Below are 18,245 nucleotides of genomic sequence, written 5' to 3'. Positions count from 1 at the left end.
CTCACCTGTGCCTATTGCTCAAGCCTGTCTAGGTCCCTCTGGATGGTAACCCATCCCTCTGGTGTGTTGAATGCACCCTACAGCTTGGTGTCATCACCAAACTTGATGAGACTGCACCTGACACCACTGTTGATGTCAGTAATGAAGATACTAAAAGAGTATTGGCCACAGCATTGACACCTGGGGGACACCACTCATCACCAGTCTCCCATCCAAATACTAAGCCATTGAGCACCACTCTCTGGACTCAATCCTGAAGCAAGTTGTTTGTCCATCTAATAGTCTGCTTATAAAATCCATATCTTTCCAATTTAGAGATAAGGATGTTGTGGAATACCATGTGAAAGGGCTTACTGAAGTCGAGATAGAAGACATCAGTGGCTCTTCTCTTGCCCATTGATGCACCATCACAGAAGGCTGCTGGGATGGTCAAGCAGGATTTGCCCTTGGTGAAGCCATGCTGGTTCTCCCATGTCAACTCCTTGCCTTCCACATGCCTTAGCATAGCTTACAGGAGGATTAGTTCCATGATAATCCCTGGCAGGTGTGACTGACAGGTTGGTAGTTCTCTCCAATTTAGACACAAGGATGTGGTGAGGGGTCCCATCAAAGGTTTTGCAGAAGCCAGGGAAGATGACATCCATCACCCTTCCCCTGTCCACCAATGCCATCATTCCATCACAGAAGGCCACCAGATGGACCAGGCAAGATCTGCCCTTGGTGAAGCCATGCTGGCCATCTTGGATCACCTCCTTGTCTTATATGTGCCTTAACATGGTAACCTGGAGGATCTGATCCATTGTCTTCCCAGGCACAGAGGTGAGGCTCACTTGCCTCCTCAATGCATAAACTATACTGTATATTTTATATACAGCCCAAGACAATTCCTCTTCATTCAATGCAAACCAGGCAGAACAAAAGATTGGACACCTATGCACTCCATCCTCCTGTAACCTTAACAATCAGGCTACAGAAGATAAGAAAAGGTCTTCTGCAGTACAGTGTTTTGAGCCTCAAGGCATTTATGTAACACTTCTTTGTCAGAGCTCACTAGACTGCTGAACAACAGCAAAGCGTAGAATGATTTCACAGAAAAGAGTTAGAGAAGCAGTAATTACCTAGGATGAGACCTTTTAAGGTGCTGACTGCAGTCTGCAGCATGTATGGCATTATTGTCTTCCAAGCAGATTTGACATAACATCAAAATCTGAAGTTTGCTTAAGGACATGAACCTTTTTCTAGGACCAGGACACTAAGAATCTTGCCGCCTAGATCTTTCAGTTGTATTGGTTCTGAACCACCAGTCTTGATGTTGTAATTCTCTTATGGTAAATGGCAAAGTTTGAAGGCTTTTAAGTTGCTATAGAAGTATTATGACGATGTCTTAAGCTCTTCTTTTACGTCCACAAATACAAAAATGCAAATGGACAAAAGTATCAAAAATATTTTACTAGTATGGAGCTGTATAAGTAGAGGTAAGCTTTCTTTAAAATTTGCAGATTGATGAGTAATGATGAGTCTTTATATTTGTAAAAAAGCCTTGTCTTTCTTTTTAAGAACTTTGAATTACTCTGCAGTGCAAATATACAGAACTTGAAAAGATGTTATTTAATCATCTCATCAGGTGAAATGTCAAGGACTTTTATACATGGGTTTATAGCCACAAAAATGGTATCTCCTTTAGGAATTATGATGTATTGTGGATGAATACTGTAATTCTGTAATAGCTCTTTAAACCTGCCCTTTCCTACAGTTCTCAGATTCTCTGAATGAGTTTGAATTGCCTGCCTTGCTGAAAAGCCAATGCATTTAATATGAAGTACACAAGATAGATCCAGACATTCCCTAGTCTTCTATTTTTCTCTTGTTTGAGTGCACTCATTCACACTGGAACATAATATTCTTGCTTTGTCTAGGTTGTTCCATAATGTGTTTTGGTATTCACAAGTATTGCACTACAGCAATTGGTCCATGAGCTCTTCTAACCAACTAAGTCCAAGTGCCCATCCTTTCTACCTCGTTGCTGTAGCTGAGGAGTAATTATACGACTTATTAATCCTAGATTTTGTTAAGCAGTCAAGAAAACTGAGTCTCTGCGGTTGACTCAAGTTCTTCCCATGAATAGCTGTACTGTTCAGAGGCAAAGTGTCAACTGTGCTTTTTCAAGAGCCTCTGAGGCAAATATAGGAATAGAAACAGGGAGAAACGGATACAGCTAATGACCAGCAGCTTAAATTTCTCTTTCATCAGCTCCCTACAGCTGCAATTACGATGACCTTTAAAGTCTAGGGAATATTCTGGCAGATGCGTTTAGCAAAACAATATGGGCATACACAGGTGGGATACAAAGAATATGAAAAAAAAAAATTGTTACACTTCATTACAATGCATGTGTTTTCTCTCTTGGCATGGCAGTGCATAGCAGGAAGAGGCTTCATCTTGACAGAACTTAAGAACAAGGTGGGAAGGGAATCATGGGTCTCATTTTTTTCATAAAATTACTGCAGTTCCCCATTCAGATTGGATAGGTGCACATGCAATAATTTTAATTGTACTCTTGTGCATGCCATAAGCAGTTAGCCATTACTCTCATGCAATCCTAGTTAATCCATTTGCAAATTAAATTCAGGTTTTTTTATTATTATTATTTCAGCATGTGTCATATGTGTTGGTGTTGCTGTGATAAAAACAAGCAATAACTCTTATGTCCAACTCACAGAAACATATCAGTCAGTTACTGCAGTGTGAATATTTGTTGGGATCGTGCTTCCTTACTTTCATTTAATATTTAAATTTCCATTGATAAATTACCTATATTTCTGGGGAAGATTCTGAGGTACAGAGCAAAAGCCTTAAGCTAGACATAAACTGTCCTGATGCTAACTTTTGATTAAGTCCTTTGAGAATTCACTTTTTTTTCCTTCTTTCTTTTTTTCAATTTTTATTTTTAAAAGGTGGGGAAGCTGTTATTCCTGAGCTGACCTCCCTGTTACACAAATAAGAGTTCAGATCAAAATGAACGAACTGTATGTCTCAGATTATAAAATGCCTCTGGTTTCTATTAGAAAACAGAAACTGAACTTCAAGTTCCTTCAAGACTACCCAAATTCTGCCTGTGTTGGAGAGGACAGCTGACAAAACTGCACTCTGAAGACTAGAGTTTCCCCCAACATCTATGCATACTGTAAGGAAGAACCTATCTCTTGGCTGCATTTGAGTACGTGATAGAGGTTATTCTACCCTTCAACTGAAGGAATACATGGCTCAAACCACAGACACAATTCTTTTTTGTGTCAAAGGAAAAAAAGAACTGATTTATCTTTGACTAAATAAACCTCATCCTGTTTTAAGCAATAAAAAGCAATCAGTGATTAATCTGTGTGTACTAAGAGACTTTGGTGTGTGTGTGTGTGTGTTTGCATGTGTCCCAAAACGCTCCATTCTCAATTCTGTGCAAGGTGCAAAATGAATGAAAGAAAATCTCATTTCCAAGTCTAGGCTGTTAAAAACAAAAGAGAAAAACAAATTTGGATGGCAGTCTTTTGGATACTGTACTAATCCCATGAACGTCACTTGGTTTGAATGCTAACTAGAAACATAGATGGAAATGGGTTCTGAATCTCTACCATTAAGCAGCTCCTGCTTTTGAAACTGTTGGAAAATTCTACAAGTTCAAACTGTGTTCTAAATGTCTTTATTTAATGGAAATACTTAATTTTAGTACTTAATTGCCAGAATGTTTTTAGGGCTTTTTTTGTTTTGTTTTGTTTCTTGTGCGTGTTTTTGGTTTTTGTTGTTGTTTTTTGTGTGTTTGTTTTTTGGGTTTATTTTGTTTGTTTGTTGCTAGCAATTAGTTGTATGCAAGCAAATACATATATTTACAATGGTGCTGTGGGGTTGGAAGCAACCTCTAGAGGTCAGCAGGTCCAAATCCCCTGCTCAAAGCAGGGTCAACTAGACCAAGTTGCCCAGGTCATATTTTGTTTTGCTTTTTTTTATGGAAAAGAACTTTTTACACAGGTAGATAGTGATCAGAAAAGACAGAATGGTTTTAAACTTCAGTTTAGATTTAGATTGGATTAGATATAGATTAGAGGTCAGGAAAAAGTTTGTCACTGAGAGAGTGGTGAGGTGTTGGAACAGGCTGTCCAGAAAGGTTGTGGATAGCCCATCCCTGGAGGTTTTTAAGGCCAGGATGGATAGGGCTCTGGGTAACCTGATCCAGCACTTGATCTACCTGCTGGCAACCCTACATATGGCAACTTGATGATCCTTGAGTCCTCTTCCAGCCCAAGTCATTCTAGGATTCCATGAAAAGAGAAAAACATAATATTGCTAATGAAACCAGAGCCTTGCACAAAGAACAGATAAATAAGAGAAGAATGAGACTCCTATTAATGATCTCTGCATCTCTTGCATTTGATTATTCACTTGTGTTCACCAGATAGCTTCTATTTCATAATACAGGTCACTTTATTTTAGAGTCCTCTTAAAATAAATGGCATACATTCCATACTGTTAGCATAAACAGTACTAATACTTTGATAAATAGTTTTATCTGATAGCCTTCACTTTGGAAGTGATTACTATACAGCCCAGCAGCTCAGGTGCTTATTTGAGGTTAACCTGAAACCAGTCGGAGTTTGTCAGGACTCATATGTACTGTAAATTGAAGTGATCCTGGCTGTCTGATAATTACCTGGTGTTTTTCTTGTATCTCCTGGCATAAACAAGCACACTTAGCTACCTGATACCCTTTCTGTTCTCTGTTCCTGGGGCTTCTCAGGTCACTGTCTATAGCAATGCACTGAAATATAAATAGGAAAGGAATTTTAATGTCGTTCATTTTATTGTTTCCATCCTTAATGTGAAGACAGCCTATGGATCAATTCCCTGCATTGCTTAAGACTATCTGGACTATCTTTGCTTATGCATGACATCAATAGAGAAGGAAAAAAAAGTATAACTGCCAATGCAAAAAACAAAACAAAACAAAACAAAACAAAAACAAAAAAAACCCAATGGCTGTATTTATTGCTGTGTTAATACAACTTAGCAGTAGGAAGCAAATGCAGTTTAACCATCCAGGTATTCTGGTTTGCAATAAGACTTGTGATAGACTTGAAAGACTGTTTTTAATATTTTTCCACATCAGATCCTGAAATTTAAACTTAGGTAATGTAGAAAGCAGTAACAATTTTAAAATCCTCCAAGATCTTGCACTCCAATCATCCACATCACCAGTATTTTCCCACTGAACCATATCCCTTAGTACAACACCTAAATGCTCTCCAGAGTTGGTGACTCAACCACTGCCCTAGGCAGCCGGTGCCAGTGCCTGACCAGTCTTTCAGAGAATAAAGGTTTCCAAATATCCAACCTGAATTTCCCCTGGCACAACTTGAGGCCACTCCCACTAGTCCTATCACTAGTTTCATGTCAGAAGAGGCTGAGTCCCCACAGTGATACAACTTTTCAGGTAGTTGTAGAGAACAATAAAGTCTCCCCTGAGCCTCCTCTTCTCCAGACTGAACAACCCCAGCTCCCTTAGCTGCTCCTCATAAGACCTGTGCTCCAGAACCCTCACCAGCTTCTCTGCCCTTCTCTGGACATGCTCCAGGGCCTCAATGTCTTGCAGTGAGGGGCCAAAACTGACACAGTATTCAAGGTGCAGCCTCACCAGAGGAACAATCACCTCCCTCCTGCTGGCAACACTATTTCTGATAGAAGCCAGGATGTTGCTGGCTTTCTTGGCCACCTGTGCACGCTGCTGGCTCATGTTCAGCTGAGCATCAACCAAAATCCCTAGGTCCACTCCTCACACTCTTCCAGACAATGCACCAAGCCTGCAGCAATGCCTGGGGTTGATTTGTGCAAAGTGCAGTACCCAGCACTTGGTCTAGGTGAACTTCATTCCTTCACTGACCCAGAGATCCAGCCTGTCCAGATTGCTCTGCAAGACCATCCTTCCCCAAAGCTGACTGACATTTTCTTCCAACCTGGTGTCATCTGCAAACTTTTAAAGCATGCACTCAATGCCCTCATTCACATCATCAATAAAGATACTGAACAGGCCAGGCTGCAATACTGACCCTCAAGGAATACCGCTTGTGGTAATTCACCAGTTGGATTTAAATCCGCTCCTTGAGCACCTCTGCTGGCTTAGGCTCTCTTGCCAGCTGTGTTAGGAGGTTACCTTTCACACACTCTAGAAACCTCCCAGACTGCTTCTTCTGCACTGTATATTATTTCCAGCATACATGTAGTAAGTTGAAGTTCTCTATGAGAAGAAGGGCTGCTGACCACACTTCTGCCAGCTGCTTGTACAGCTCCCCACCCACCTCTTTATTCTGGTTATGTACTCTATTACACACCCCCACTAGGATGTCAGTTTGTTGGCCCTCCCCTTGATCCTTACCTGCAGAGACTCAACCTGCTCATTCTCAGCCCTGAGCTTAATAAAACTGAAACACCAACATACAGAGCCATATCACCACCTCTCCTCCCTTGCCTGCCCTTTCTGAAGAGCTTATACCCATCCATTGCAGCACTCCAGTCATGGCAGTGATCCCACCATGTTTCCTCAATGGCAACTAAGTCATAGTAGCCTTTCACACAATGGCTTCCAGTTCTTCCTGTTTGTTCCCTATGCTGCATGCATTGGCGTAGATGTACTTTTGCTGAGCTCCTCGCCTCACTCCCACCCACATCATCATTCCTGGATCACCTCTACTGAACTTGGTTTTATCCCCTTTCATCTTCACACTCAGTTTAAAGCCCTCTCAGTGAGACCTTCCACCTCATGGGCTAGGATCTCTTCCCCCTTTGGGACAGGTGAGACCAATGTGCAGCTATCAGGACAGGCACGGAGAAAATCACCTCATGGTCAAACTAAAAAAACAACAAAACTTCTGCAATTGCACCAGCAAAACCAGTTTTAAGATGGAAGTGTGAGCTGTGATTAAAGTTTTTCCTCCCATTTATTTAGCTGTTATGAAAAAATGAACAGCCTACCTAGCTGTTTTTGTTGTTGTGTTTTATTTGGGCTTGGTTTGGTTTTTGATCAGCTGTGGCTGAACTTGGCCAGAGTATTCAAAGGTTGTCAGAGGACCACGGGCACAAATTTCAATAAAATTCATTCTCCTAAGAAAACATAACAGTAACTTTCCAGCTTAGGCTGTATTCAGAGTACATGATTTTATTCCTCAGTATAAAGATCCTTAACTATAAAAGGAAGAATATCCATGGATTTACGGATAATTTCCACAATATAGTTCAATATGAAGCCATTTTTTAGTTACACACTATGAATCATAGAGTCACAGAATTGTAGAGACTGGAATAGACTTCTGGAGATCAAGCACAACCTCCTCTGAGAGTCCTCTAGATAAAGGTGGTTAATAAAGTACCTGCAGAATAACTATATTTACTGTTTTCCTTAAGTATCTTACCACATGGGTTTTGAGGAAACATATTTGTTCATGTTAAGGGATCCTGAGAGAATCTAGATTGAGATATCAAAGGACAGACTCGGTGCATAGAAAAGTTGTCACAGATCTTAGGAGTCCTTGGTGTTAAAATGAAATCTGAATAATTAGGAATAATAAATCTGGCAAATCAAAAATGGGAAGTGAAGAGTGGCAGTCCTTTTTGGTAGGCCCTCACCACTGGCCTCCCAGAAGACAGAGATCTATTCCTCCCCTGGAATCAGAAATCATGTGGGGAGTCCTGGAGACTTCTGGGGATTGTACTCTGTCACTTACCAGTGTATCATCCTCTCAGAGAGATGTAACTCACATGAGAATAGCTGAGACTACTAGAACAGAACCCAGGATGCATACCTGGCATTGTGTTTTGGCACCAAACAGCTTGCCACATGATTTCATGATATGGAATATTGATAAAACCAGGACAGTATCCACCCCTAAATTTCCTATCATTACATTATGCTCAAAATGAACAGCATAAATATGTACACATACAAACTATATCAATAAGAATTAGCATTACATACATATATACGTACATCTACTGTTTTCTTCCAGAAGAATTTCCCTAAGGTACACACTGAATCTTCTCATTTTCTTGCATTATCCACCAAGTAAGTCCAGGTCCCTGAGCAAAAGCGATTCCATGAATAGGCTTAACTTCACCCGAGGGCATGACAGTGCACACTGTTTTCCCCAGTGCGTTCTTTACATTTACTTCGGGGACCTTATCTCCTTCTACATTATGCAAAGACTGGATTGGGCAGAGCCATTTCAACTAGCAGACCCTTGAGTTCACTGTTTTGATATCAAGCAGGGGAGCTGAGTACAGGGAAGTGCCTTTGTTTGCTACAGAAGAGCCTGGCAATGAAAATATTTTTGGATATTAATCCTTAAATGCTCTAGTGGTTATATAAGATAGGGTGGACCGAAGCCTGTGTCACTGCTTTTGCCATCAGCTTTGATGCAGTCAGTTTTCAGTTGGAAGAACTATGGTACTTAGGGTGATCTGGCTGTGGGAGCATTTTAAATTTGGATGTCTTCATCTCTTCAGCAGGCTGCTCTGCAGTAAGTTAACACCAAGGCTCAATCCACTTGCTATAATCATTGATATAAAGACTTAATCATAAAAGGAAAGAAAAAGAAGAAAGGGAAAGGGAAAGGGAAAGGGAAAGGGAAAGGGAAAGGGAAAGGGAAAGGGAAAGGGAAAGGGAAAGGGAAAGGGAAAGGGAAAGGGAAAGGGAAAGGGAAAGGGAAAGGGAAAGGGAAAGGGAAAGGGAAAGGGAAAGAAAGGGAAAGGGAAAGAAAGGGAAAGGGAAAGGGAAAGGGAAAGGGAAAGGGAAAGGGAAAGGGAAAGGGAAAGGGAAAGAAGGGAAAGGGAAAGAAAGGGAAAGGGAAAGGGAAAGGGAAAGGGAAAGGGAAAGGGAAAGAAGGGAAAGGGAAAGAAAGGGAAAGGGAAAGGGAAAGGGAAAGGGAAAGGGAAAGGGAAAGGGAAAGGGAAAGGGAAAGGGAAAGGGAAAGGGAAAGGGAAAGGGAAAGGGAAAGGGAAAGGGAAAGGGAAAGGGAAAGGGAAAGGGAAAGGGAAAGGGAAAGGGAAAGGGAAAGGGAAAGGGAAAGGGAAAGGGAAAGGAAAGGGAAAGGGAAAGGGAAAGGGAAAGGGAAAGGGAAAGGGAAAGGGAAAGGGAAAGGGAAAGGGAAAGGGAAAGGGAAAGGGAAAGGGAAAGGGAAAGGGAAAGGGAAAGGGAAAGGGAAAGGGAAAGGGAAAGGGAAAGGGAAAGGGAAAGGAAAGGGAAAGGGAAAGAAAGGGAAAGGGAAAGGGAAAGGGAAAGGGAAAGGGAAAGGGAAAGGGAAAGGGAAAGGGAAAGGGAAAGGGAAAGGGAAAGGGAAAGGGAAAGGGAAAGGGAAAGGGAAAGGGAAAGGGAAAGGGAAAGGAAAGGGAAAGGGAAAGGGAAAGGGAAAGGGAAAGGGAAAGGGAAAGGGAAAGGGAAAGGGAAAGGGAAAGGGAAAGGGAAAGGAAAGGGAAAGGGAAAGGGAAAGGGAAAGGGAAAGGGAAAGGGAAAGGGAAAGGGAAAGGGAAAGGGAAAGGGAAAGGGAAAGGGAAAGGGAAAGGGAAAGGGAAAGGGAAAGGGAAAGGGAAAGGGAAAGGGAAAGAAAGGGAAAGGGAAAGGGAAAGGGAAAGGGAAAGGGAAAGGGAAAGGGAAAGGGAAAGGGAAAGGGAAAGGGAAAGGGAAAGGGAAAGGGAAAGGGAAAGGGAAAGGGAAAGGGAAAGAAAGGGAAAGGGAAAGGGAAAGGGAAAGGGAAAGGGAAAGGGAAAGGGAAAGGGAAAGGGAAAGGGAAAGGGAAAGGGAAAGGGAAAGGGAAAGGGAAAGGGAAAGGGAAAGGGAAAGAAAGGGAAAGGGAAAGGGAAAGGGAAAGGGAAAGGGAAAGGGAAAGGGAAAGGGAAAGGGAAAGGGAAAGGGAAAGGGAAAGGGAAAGGGAAAGGGAAAGGGAAAGGGAAAGGGAAAGGGAAAGGGAAAGGGAAAGGGAAAAAAAAAACCCTGGAAATGTGGCTTTAAACATGAAAAGACATAACTTGAAACATCATTCAATAAGAATTTATTTTCAGCCTATTAGAAACAGTCCTCAACTAGAGAGCAGGGCATTTCAGTCTGTCTCCTCAATGATTTTGGCTGCATCCTATTTTTTTTTTCCTCCTAGTTTCCAAGAGCAACTAGAGAAATAATCTCAAAAGTAATTGTGAAACATCTGCTATTCCATTCTCAGACTTCAAAATGTCAAGGAGGAAAGAACTACTAGTGAAATGAAAGAAGCTCTAGGAGGTCACATACCTCAACATCAGAAGTATATTTGCAGAAATCACTGTAATTATGGTGTCTTTCTGACTTTCAGAATGTGTTTTTACAATCAGGGTCAGGATGACTTCTGTAGAGAAGACGGTGCTCTGTAAACTGGATGTCTGCCAGATAAGCTTTCAATTTAAAGAAATTGAGGCAGCAATGAATAGTGCACTAATGTGCTGGTGACCTTGCTAAGACCTCTCACTGACCCTGTAAAAAGTGCTGTATGATTTTTCCTTCATATCTGGTGAGCTTATCTATTCTGAAGATATGAGAAATAAATTAGCTGCTTTAATGTGATTAAAAAATAATGCCCTGCGCTGCAATTTAGGCAGTTATAATGGGGCCAATGTAAAAATTAACAACAGCAAAAAAAAAAAAAAACCCACTCAGAAAGAGATGGCTTTCGTTATATTTATTATAAGGTATTTCACAAGGGCTTTTTACATGATGAAAAAATAACTGTTGCAAAAACAAGATAATTTATTCATTTCAAAGAGGCACAGGACCACTGAAAAACTGAAAACTAAGAAAACCTTTTTTCAAAAACTAAGAAAGCATTTTTCAGGAAAATGGGTGTAAATAAAAGCCATTGCTCACTCAAAGAACTAAGAACTCACATACTGATTACCTCCTTGAAAGGCCATTATCTTGTTTTTTGGATTATGTGGAGAGTCTGTTATTTAACTTTAAAACTTGCCATAATATTGAATTTAAAAAACGATTTCACATTAAAACATGTCTGAGGAAGTTAAATGGTAATTCATTTTCATGTTCACTTTTTATAAAGTATAGAATAAGTTTCTGAAACAACATCTGAAATTCAAGGAAAAAGAGAACCTCAAACCATGAAACTGCAGCTTCACCAGAGTGATATGTTCCTCCTTCAGTGCTTTTAAGGAGTACAAATGCTGTCTTTGTGAAACTAAATGTTCCAAGCAGAAAACTTTATTCCTCCTTATTTTTTTCTCTATTTCTTCTTATACCTCTTCTTAGTAATGTTCTGAGATATAAATAATTCTTTACAGCAGCACTGGTTGATAACTTTCACTGTATGTGTGGGTTAGGTTTTGTTTTTTTTCTGTGATAACGGAAGAATTAGCAAAAATTCTGTTTGGGTTTGAAAAAGAATTTTTTTTTTTTGTTGTTTTTTGCTGCTAATTGTACCTAATTGTACTGCAAATAAAAAATGAAACATCTACTTTTCAAGGAACAGTTTTATATAATTATTCTCATTTGTGGTGAAGAAATGTAAATACATTTAGCTATATTTTTCCTTCAGTCTGTAAAGAGTAGTTTATACACTCTGTGTATGTAAGACTGTAATGAAAGTCTGCAGGTATGAAAAACACTACTCTTCAGAATTCTTTCTTTGATCATCTTTGAATTTCTGCTTTGGATTTAGATGGGTTTATGACAATTGAGCAGCAATGCTGAATCTTTTGCATATATATTTACTCATTTCCTTTGTTTTTCAACTTTGGTAAATTAAAAAAAAATTGAAAAAAATATAAAGTGATAAACAAACTCACACAGAATGCAGAATTGGTTGAATACTAATTTCAGCTTCTCAGTCTAATGCTCTTGTTTGCCTGCTGACTTTCCAATACCTTAGATCAGCTGCTCAGAAGTAGAGCATACATAGACGAAAGCATTTATTCATCTAAAAATAAATAAGAAAACTGTACATGTTACTGGACACTGGTGCCTACCTTTATGGCGTTGAATTATCCCAGAAAGTGGACTCCTGTTTTTATCTTCAACAGAAAAGTAGATCCCTGTGCATCTTCTCACATCACCAGACAGCAGCTTCCTCTAGGATGTCTTTGCACCAGCTGGCAAAGCTCTTACAGGCCATTAAAGCAATACTGAGAAACTATTCCATTTATTGTCAGGTGCCAAATCTTCAGTTAGATCAGAAAATACACTGGGTTCATTTGATGCCCTGTTTTTTATCCAGCAGCTCTGAGATGTTATTTTCTTGTTCTTCAAGACTGCAATTCCAGGATAGTTATAAGTGCACTGCAAAGGGGTAACTTTTTTTCCAAGTGGAATGGAAATAATACTCTGACTTCAGAGTATTACAGATTTATTTAGAATAATTTTGCATTTCAAACTGATCTTCTTATCAAGAAGATTGCATTTGATTCTAATCTAATGTGTGTGAGAGAGGAAAACACATCAAGAAACCATGGATCTGAAAAAAAAATAATTTTGATTTTAATTTGTTCAACACCCAATTTATTTCTTTTCAGATTAACAACTAACCCATCCATCTTAGGCAGAATGTAAGCTTGGATAAGATATCACAAAAAAAAATGTTGAAGTATTTGCTCACTCATTCATGTGCAAGTAACTTGTTTCCCTGCCCTGAATCTGTTTCAAATAAGATCTAATGTTTATGGGTGCCAGGTTTCTGCTTTCTAATTGTCATCTTTCTCTAGAACTGTGTTTTTGGGTTTTCTTTTTTTCTTTTTTCTTTTTATTTTTTCTCTTAGGAACACATACACTTAGTGATTTCCACTTGTTTGTTTTTTTTCCCTGCACCTTTCCAAAGATTTATAAACCTTCCAAAGATTTATATATATGTAATTATTAATAGAGATTTTTTTCCTTGGCTTGAATAGATAATGCAAACGACTGTATAAGAAAACTTCAATAATATTTTAAATTATGTTGTCTAATGTGTTATTAAAAGTTTTCATTTAATGTGGATCTTGCTCTGGCAATGGTGTCTCACTTTAGTAAACATTTCACTGTCTATTTACTCTTGTGGATTAATATTCAAACAAAAATGGACATCATTCATTTATGCTGGTACTACCTGTGTTGATTTGAAGAGGTAGCCTCGTATTTATCATTATTTGAATAGACAGCATCTTTCCTTCCTATTTTGCACTGCAAGGTAATGGGTTATTCACAGGGGAAGAGTTAGGCTGCATTTCCCAAAGGTCTGAGAGAGATAGCAGTTCTCCTGAGGAATCTGCATTAGACTGAATGTATGCAGCAGCCGCAATGCACGGTGCTTTCTGAAATGAAAGCTGTGATATTTCTTCAATATTTAGTTCAAAACGCCAGCTGAAATTGTATTAACGCTGTAACCTTTGCTCCCAACTGTTGCAGAAGCCTGTTTTTTAAGCACAGACTGTGAGAGACAGGTTAAATGTACACTTGCAATGTGATAAAAAGTTTTTCAAGTAGGGAAATGACACTGACTCTAGATGTACAAATAGCATATCTGGTAAGTACACCCTCCCGGAAGCTTTTTGCATTGGTCTGGCCACGTTTAAGTGGAAACTGGAAAAAAAAGAATGGGAAACTCCACTGTCCTATTGAGAAATTGAAGGTTTAATTGTTCAATCTGGAGAAGATTGTCAGAGGACAGTAAAAGACAGAGTCATAATACAGCAAAAAAGGAGTCTGCAAATCAGCAGTCTTTGATCTTGGTATCTTGTAAAAAAGATTCAAACAGAATCTGCAGCTACTACAACACCTCAGGCAGGAGCTGAAGCTACTGCAGCACCTGTAACAGGCCCTGCAGCTGATCCACACCCGGTGACAAGCCCTGCAGCTTTTAAACCGTAAACTTTTCCAGCACCTCTCAGAGGCCCTCCAGCTGCTTCAACTCGTGTGACAGGCCCTGCCGCTGCTCCAGACACGGCTCGCAGCTTCTGCAAACGCTGAGCTATGCCCTGCAGCGTCTCCAGAGCCTGCACAAGGCGCTGCAGCTGCTCGACCACGGGCAGGCCCGTCCCCAGCTCCAGCCCTCTTCTCAAATACTGCAAATGCTACAAGTACAGGTCCGACCGCTTCTATAACCGCTGTCCCAAACTCTACAACTTCTGAAAAGGCAGACAAGCCTGGCACCTGATCCAACCTCCGAGAGGGGCCCCGCAGAAAGAGATGAATGCAAGTGACCCAGAGGGGCAAAGTGTGCATCACATGAAGTGAGCTGTCTTCATGAGCAAGTGCTGCATGGCACCAAAACAACCAGCAGGAGGATCAGGATACAATTCAACGCGTGCTCCCCTAAGGCAGACTTCACTCCTCAGAAGCGCTGGGTGTAGTAGCCTGCTGGGAGTGGCTGCTTATAGACCCATAGATTCATAGATACATTAGGTTGGAAAGGACCTACAAGATCATCTAGTCCAACCATCCTCCTATCTTGAGGAACCCAGAGCTCCGAAAGCCCTTGACACTTGCATTCTATCCATGGAAATTGTTGAGGAGCCATCGTATTTGGACAAAAAGTACTGTCTGGATGTATGGGACCAGACAGTGATAGTGAACCGTAGGTGGAAAACTAGAGATGGCAGCTTCAGTGTGCTGATGCAGATGAACACTCCATAACCAGGGCTGACAAGGTGATACACTGTGATATGAGAGCAAAGAAGGTGATTCAGGAACTCCTTATATCCATGTCTCTGGAACAGATGCACTCAGCAAGCTAAAGCTGGTGTAGAAGAAGGGGTGGACATGGTCCTGGTTTTGGCTGAGGGAGTGAAGTATTCCCGGTTGCAGCACTGCCATGATGCAAAATCACCACATGCTCCAGACAATCGTCCATTGATTTCTCCAGACAATCGTCCACTGATTTCCTGTGTCCTTGAGACAACCTTGGAAAGCATTCCTGGCCAGGAATGGTTCTTTGGTTTGGCAAAAGCCACGCCCCCAAAAAGCATCTCGATGTTTCCTGGGCTCTCTGACTGGATGGAGCCCAAAACCATGGGCTAGATGAACACCATGAACATTTTTGAGGCATTGCCCATAAACTACGGAAATGCCATCACTGTGAATGTATCAAAAGATGGGAAATCTGATGGTGATATGAATGTCTAGGAAAATGTGGGAACTGAGCATGCTGGAGCTGGTGTAGAAGAAGTGGACATGGTCCTGTTTTTGTCTGGAATCGAGTTAGCTTTCATCACAGGAGCAGGCACGGTGCTCCATTTTGGACTTGGGATGAGAATGGCATTGATCATGTCCAGATGTATTAGTTCTTGGTAGCAGGGGCTTACACTCAGGGACTTGCTCTGCCCAAGTGAGGCCGAGGGTTCACAAGAAGGTGGGAGGGAACAGACCCTGCTGGTGGCAGGGACTGCTGCCTGGGAAGTGGCTGGGCATTGCTTGGTGGGTGGGGAACAATTAGGCAGTGCGCTACTTGTCTTCTATATTCTTTAATCATTACTGTTATTATCATTCCCACCATTTCTAGTCAGTGAGGAGAAGATCAGCCCCCTTCTACCTTCCAGCCACAGCCACGTGCTTCTGGGCTGGAGGAAGTGGGGCTGCTGCTGTAGAGGAGCCTCACGGGAAGGCTGAGGCTGCTGGGGCTGAGGGAGTGAAGTATTCCCAGTTGCAGCAGTGCCATGATGCAAAATCACCACATGCTCCAGGAAATCATCCAGTCCTGATTTCCTGTGTCCTTGAGACAACCTTGGAAAGTATTCCTGGCCAGGAATGGTTCTTAGGTTTGGCAAAAGCCACACCCCAAAAAAGCATCTTGATGTTTACTGGGCTCTCTGACTGGGGAGCTGGATGTGTAGAGGTGGCAGCTGCAGCGTGCCGATGCGGACGTATTCTCCATCACTGTGGCTGACCATGCGCTCCCCTGTGCTCGTCGGGCTGCTCTCCCTAGAAGTGCTCGTTGCAGGATCCTGCAGGGAGCTGGTGCTTGAGGGCCTTGGAGCTGCATCGCCCGCTGACGCTTGGTCACTGCCCGTGGAACTCCTCGTCTCTTGGAGCACGATGGTCCTGGACAGTCTGCACCGCAGCGGGGATCTGCTCCTGGACCTCTCCCTGGCCGCCCTTCTCTGATGACGGGAGGATGAGCCAACTACGTACTCCTGGTAGTCGTCGTCAGCTCTCACCATGTGCAGGACGCTCTCAATTGGCTGCCTGCAGAGTGGGCACACAGCCCTCCTGGTTGCCCACCGCAGGATGCAGCCAGAACAGAAGCAGTGGCAGCACCAGACCATACACGCCACATCAGTGATGTTGTCCATACAGATGGTACAGCGATGGTGTTCTGCTGCCTCTGACAAGACTTCTGTTGGCCATCGCAGCAGTGGCCTTCCTCCAGACAGTCTTCAGAACCAAACTCCTTCAAAGGAAAAAAAAGAATGGGAAAATGCGGTGCCAAGGGCCTGAGCTTGCCTGATGCTCAAAAATGGAAAGCAAACACAAGAAAGCAGTGGGAGAAGGGAGGGGAGAGCCTCGCAAAGGGTCTCCTTGAGGGCTGACACATAGCAGCAGCCCTTGGGCCAGGCAGCTCTCTCCATGCCTGTCCCCTTGGCTGCCCCCAGGCCAGGACTAAGCAGACCCTTACACTCTCTCTCAGAGAAGCAGCAAGTCTCAGTTTAGCCAGCAAACTACCTGAAGGAGGTGCTCAAGGAAGACAAAGTCTGGGCAAGTCTTAGGTGCCAACAGCCCCAGCAGGAGGAGTCCTGCCCCTGTCCCCTGTAGAGACGGACGCACCTCACAGCTGAGCAGAGGGCTGAGCCACACCAGCAGAGGCTGCGTTCGCTCTGCCCACAGAGGTGCTGCTCTGCACAAAGCCAAGCTTCAGCACCTGACCAGCAGGAGGGTCACCACAGGGGAAATGCAAGTGCCCCAGGAAGGCAGAGGGTGCATCATGTGTCTTTGCAGGGCCTGGTTTCTACTTGTCACCAGCCCTGTGTCCCTGAGCACGTGGGCCCAACGCTGGGCAGCAGAGCAGACATGGCAGGGGAAGCCTAGCGGCCTCCTCCCTTGGTGCCAGCAGAGTGCCGTGGCGCAGCTGCTCAGAGGCGTGTCTGAGGAGAAGGACTGGTACCTGTCACCAGCCCCAGCAGTCACAGAAAGGTGGCAATTAAATGGGACCTCTGGTGACCTCCTTGTGCGGCCCTTCCACCTCCTGCCTGGAGCAGGCCCAACCTGCTATAGTGCTGTCCCAAACCATGCCCACACAGCTTTTATTTGGCAGGGATCTCCAGCGGGGGAAGTGCCACAGCCTCTCTAGCTAACTGATGCCATGGCGAAGCCCCTGTCCCAGGACAAAATGAAATTCCTGATGTTCAAGAGGAACTTCCTGTGTTTCTTTTTATGTGTGTTGCCTCTTGCCTTGTCACTGGCTACCTCTGGAATGAACCCGGCTCAGTATTCCTCACAGCCTCCCTTTGGATGTTTACATATATACATTGGGATAGATCCTGAGCGTTCCCTGTGGGCAGCAAACCCAGATCTTCTTCTCCTGAGCTGAGATGGTTCACCCTCAGAAACACTTGCGGGCTGAAAAGGGCTCATTTCAGGGCCAGAGTGCTTGGGCTTTCAAATTCATGCATCGTCTCTGCACTGAGGGAAGCTACTATTGCCTCACTGACTACTATCCGTTACTCGTAGTTCAGGCAGGCAGTGATGAAATAACTCAGAGAAACCTGCAAACTATGAAAAGAGATTTCAGGCATTTAGGGCGATTAGTTCAAGGGGTGGGAGCACAAGTGGTGTTTGCTTCCATACCTTCTGGGGCAGTAAAGGGCACAGAATGGGCTACGTAAACACAGGTGATGAATAATCGGCTGAGAGGTTGGTGTAGAGACAGACGCTTCGGGTTTTTTGACCATGAGGCGGTTTACTCAGCTCCTGGCTTGTTATCTGTTGATGGAATGCACCTGTCTCAAAGGGGGAAAGGAATCCTAGCACAGGAGCTAGCTGGACTCATTGAGAGAGCTTTAAACTAGCTGTGACAGAGGAAGGGGATAAAAAAGGGCTCACCAGTAAAGAGCTTGGGAGGGGCTGGGGGGCTGTGCTGGAGCAAGGGGTGAGGCAGGTGTCTCAGCTGAAGTGCATCTACACCAGTGCACGTAGCATGGGCAACAAAGAAGAGGAGCTTGAAGCCATTGTGAGAGACTAATATTTTATACCATTTGCCTCAAAGTTTGCT

The sequence above is a fragment of the Cyrtonyx montezumae genome, unplaced genomic scaffold, assembly GCF_038088225.1.
Source record: "Cyrtonyx montezumae isolate F1298 unplaced genomic scaffold, pur_monq_1.0 scaffold_25, whole genome shotgun sequence".
NCBI lineage: Eukaryota > Metazoa > Chordata > Aves > Galliformes > Odontophoridae > Cyrtonyx > Cyrtonyx montezumae.
This window is presented reverse-complemented; position numbering follows the sequence as displayed.